The sequence below is a fragment of the Sorex fumeus genome, unplaced genomic scaffold (genome assembly GCF_029834395.1).
Source record: "Sorex fumeus unplaced genomic scaffold, SorFum_2.1 ptg000098l, whole genome shotgun sequence".
NCBI classification, from domain to species: domain Eukaryota; kingdom Metazoa; phylum Chordata; class Mammalia; order Eulipotyphla; family Soricidae; genus Sorex; species Sorex fumeus.
In genome coordinates this window covers 59,058,970-59,063,176 of record NW_026606155.1, presented here as the reverse complement: position 1 = coordinate 59,063,176, position 4,207 = coordinate 59,058,970, and the positions used below count along the sequence as shown (strand labels likewise).

The window sequence follows — 4,207 nt, the reverse complement described above, 5'->3', positions numbered from 1 at the left end:
TTGGGAATAGTCTGATTCCATAGCCACTTTCTTATATTGTGAACTATTTTCTCGCAGATTCTTTGCTTTCCTTACTTCCCTTCTTTCATTTTCTGATATTTTTATCCACTTTTAAACTAGAATATCACTCCCAATCACCAGATCTTTCCCTTACTATGTAGGATAAGTTAGCTCTACTCCTCAATGTATCTCTCCAATGTGCTGCTCCAGTTCATAACTGGTAAATTTAAATTTCATAATAAAAAGTTGGGCTGGAGCGATAGCATGGCAGGTAGGGAATTTGCCTTATACACAGCCGACCCAGGTTCAATTCCTCCACCCCTCTTATAGAACCCAGCAAGCTACTGAGAGTATCTTGCCCGTACGGCAGAGCCTGGCAAGCTACTTGTGACGTATTTTACATGCCAAAAACAATGCAAGAAGTCTCACAATTTGTTGTGAGATGTTACTGATGCCTGCCTGCTTGAGCAAATTGATGAACAACGGGAGGACAGTGCAGTGCACAGTGCAACAAAAAAGTTATTTTTACAGTGGAAACTTGTTGTTTTCTAAGTGGTTCTTTTAAGTGGAATTGGGGAAAATTATTCAGACAAAAATTTAAATAAAATCAAATGTAAATAGTGTTGAAATCGAGAAGCCTGAGTTTATAGAAGTATCTGTTCTCCTTCTGACTGGTAGTAGAGCCACAGACATAATACACATTTTCTGACTTGCTTCTTCAGTTTCTTCTGTCATATCTTTTTCTTCTGTGCAACTTCCTCTTCAGGTTTACGAACAATCTGTTCTTTTTCAGTAAGAATCATCTCAATGTGGAAGGGAGAGCTCATATAGGGGTTAATTCGCCAATGAGCCTTACATGTTCTGCAGTGCATCTTGGGTGCTTTGTTCACCTGGATATGCTCAATGACCTGAGAATCCACATCTAAACCCTTGAGTTCAGCATTACTTTCTTCATTTTTAAGCACGTGCAGTAAAAATTCAGCACTGTTTTTGGGCCAATGACCCTATGTCCAGCCCCACTTTTTGGCCTGGGTGCACCTACCAACGCTACCATTGTAATGCTGGAAGGGTATACACTGCTTCTCCAGAGTGACATCCTTCAAGTACTTAGTGGCCTTTCTGATGCCCTTGATGGCCTGAGCCGTTTCCCGAGTGTCCTTGAAGTACACGTGAAGGTTTGAGCCCCCGGACTTGCGTGATTTTGTCGGGTTCTCAGGGTCCAGCGAGTAGTGCACCATCTTGGGACCTCCTACCGTCACTCACGGAAGAGCCACAAGGCAAATTTTTAAAATTGTAATTAAAAAACATTGTGGTTAAAAAAGGAACTCTCATCCACTGCTGGTGGGAATGTTGCTTAGTTTAACTCTTATGATAAACAATATGCAGGTTTCTCATAAAAGAAAGAATAGAGCTGTCATAGACCCAGAAATCTCACTTCTTGGTTTCTGCCCCCAGGACACAAATCATTCATTTACAAGGATTTATGCACACCATTATTTATTGCAGCACTCAGCACAACAGGTTGTATATGGAATCAATTTAGGGGTCCAACAACAGATGAAAGGATAATGAAAGTGTGACATAAATACACAGTGGAATGCCATGCAGCTTCAAGGAACAATGGAATCATGCAACATGCTGCAATAGATAGATTGGATGGAGCTGGAAGATATCACGTTAAGTGAAGTGGGTCAAAAGAAATCTCACTTATCTGTAGCACATAGGAGAATAATAGGAAGGGGAGGATGCAAAATATCAAAAGAGGATACCCAGATTTCACTTGATCCCAGATTATAGAAATGAGTGCAATAGGGGAGGAAAAAAAATCAAGGTGGGTTAAGTAAGAAGAGATAGACAGGACATATGGTTAGGGGTCAGGTGCCTTGTGTACATTGATGATGTTGAGGTGTGATATATGTATATATTTAAATCACAGAGCCAACAATACTGTAAAAATGCGATCCAAACTACAACAATCATACTTAAAAATGTGTCTGTCTATGTAGCAGGCTGGAGAAAAGGAGGAAACCTGGAACATTGGTGGAGGAAAGTTGACACTGGTGGTGGGATTGGTATAGAATATTTTACACTTAAAACTCAACATTGAATAACTAAGTAAATCATGGTGGCTTAGTATTAAAATTTTTAATGTAAAAATATTTCAATTTAAAAATTTAGCCTATAAAATAGTGCTGGTTTTGTACATATTATCACTAATCCATAGAAATTAGTGGTAGGGAAATTATCTTATTAAAACTCAATGGAAAAAAATAAAAGCAATGATGCAGCCACAAATAGTAATAATAAGGCTAGATATCAAAGATATAATAAAGTCAAAGAGCAAGGTACTGAACTGATTAAAAAATTTTTGCAGATAAGCTAAAATACTCTTTGACCAATAAGTTTAATTTTTGCCTCCAATAATTTTTCCCAGATGTAATAAACTGTTAACTCTAAATAAGTTCTTATAGTCTGGGAAGATTCTTCACCAAGTTATCACTTATATAGGAACAGTTTTGGTAAGATGGTACTATTGGCATATAAACAATATATAATAATCTATCACCGTCACTCCCGATGTTCATTGATTTGCTTGAGCGGGCCCAGAAACATCTTCATTGTGACACTTATTACTATGTTTGGCATATCAAATATGTCATGGGTAGCTTGCCAGGTTTTGCTGTGCAGGCAAGATATTCTCAGTAGCTTGCCAGGCTCTCTGAGAGGAGCAGAAGAATACGAACCGGGGTCGGCCAAGTCGGCCACGTGCAAGGCAGATATCCTACTCGCTGTGCTATTGCTCCAGCCCATCATTGTCACTGTCACTGTCCCTATCTTTCCATTGTTCATCGATTTGCTCGAGTGGGCACCAGTAAAGTCTCAAAACAAATTGTGAGACTTCTTGCTACTGTTTTTGGCATATTGAATACGTCATGGTTAGCTTGCCAGGCGTTGCCTGCGGCCGAGATACTATCGGCCAAGATACTATCTCCGAGAGGGGCGGAGGAATAGAACCTGGGTCAGCCCCATGCAAGCCAGACGCCCTACCCACTGTGCTATCACTCCAGTCCAATATATAATAAAACACATAGACTTTAAGTGCTTATTAATTTTAATTTTTGTGTAACAACCACCCAAGAAATACATAGAACATTTTCATCCTCTCCTAATTTTTCTTGTGTTCATTTCTAGTAAATCATCCTACCCACTTTTATAGCCACTATTTCATTTCTCTTTCCATAGATGATAGTTCTATCTGTGTATGTATGGTTTTCATAGGAGTAGAACTGTCTTGTATGTATGCTTTTGTGTATAGCTTTCATTAGACATAAATGTTTTTTTATATTAGTACGTTATTTTATGTGTCCATAGCTATTTTTTTTTAATGATTGAGTAATATTCTGCTGCATGGATATGCCACAATCTATCTACTTTCTGGCTGATATACATTTTGATCATTTTAAGTTTGGGGTTATCATAAATTTGTATAAATGAGGTTTATATATAACAAGAATAGAAATTGCTGGGGTTAGTAGTAGTATTATTTTAAGGCTTATACATACCTCTACCTGAATTTTACTGAGAACTTTGATTTTTCTCTAAATAACCATAAAGTAGGTAAGAAGTTATGATTTCTACTTCTCCCACAGAATCTTAATCATAATTATGGGAAAGAATATGAGTGAATAATTTATCCTTATTTTACAGATGAAAAAATCATGGCAAGGTCTTAAAGTCTTCCAGTCTTTGATGGAGTCACTCTTTGAATATAGAAGCAGATCCAGGCCACATTTGGAAGACTTCATGTGTCTATATAGAGCCATCATCTTCTGGGAAAGTGCTGTATTCTGGATCACTGGCATAAGAAAACAAAGGTAAGTCTGGAATGCAGTTTTGAAAATGGTGGAGGCAACAATATGATAATTCTAAGCATGGCCCAAATCATGATTTTTTTTTTTTGTGACACCATGATGAAAATCTTTTCTCGTATGTGAGCTGAACTGATAGTTTCCACATAATTGAAGCCTAGTAGTAAGCCTAGACCGAAGCATGATTATATTTTTGTGGTTTAATTTTAGTGAAGTTGTCACCTTTACTAAAAATGGATCATGATACCATTGGAATTCTGTGCTTTACAATGGTGTTATTGGGAATTTGAAAGAAAAAGATTTTTGTTTTTCTATTAATTTAAAAGATAAGTGATTGT

At 37.4% G+C, this 4,207-nt stretch overlaps 1 pseudogene; it reads right to left on the bottom strand.

The window, feature by feature from the left end:
* Positions 1-731: 731 nt before the first annotated feature.
* LOC130041840 (60S ribosomal protein L17-like) lies at positions 732-1,247 on the bottom strand (annotated as a pseudogene).
* Between the last annotated feature and the right edge of the window lie 2,960 nt (positions 1,248-4,207).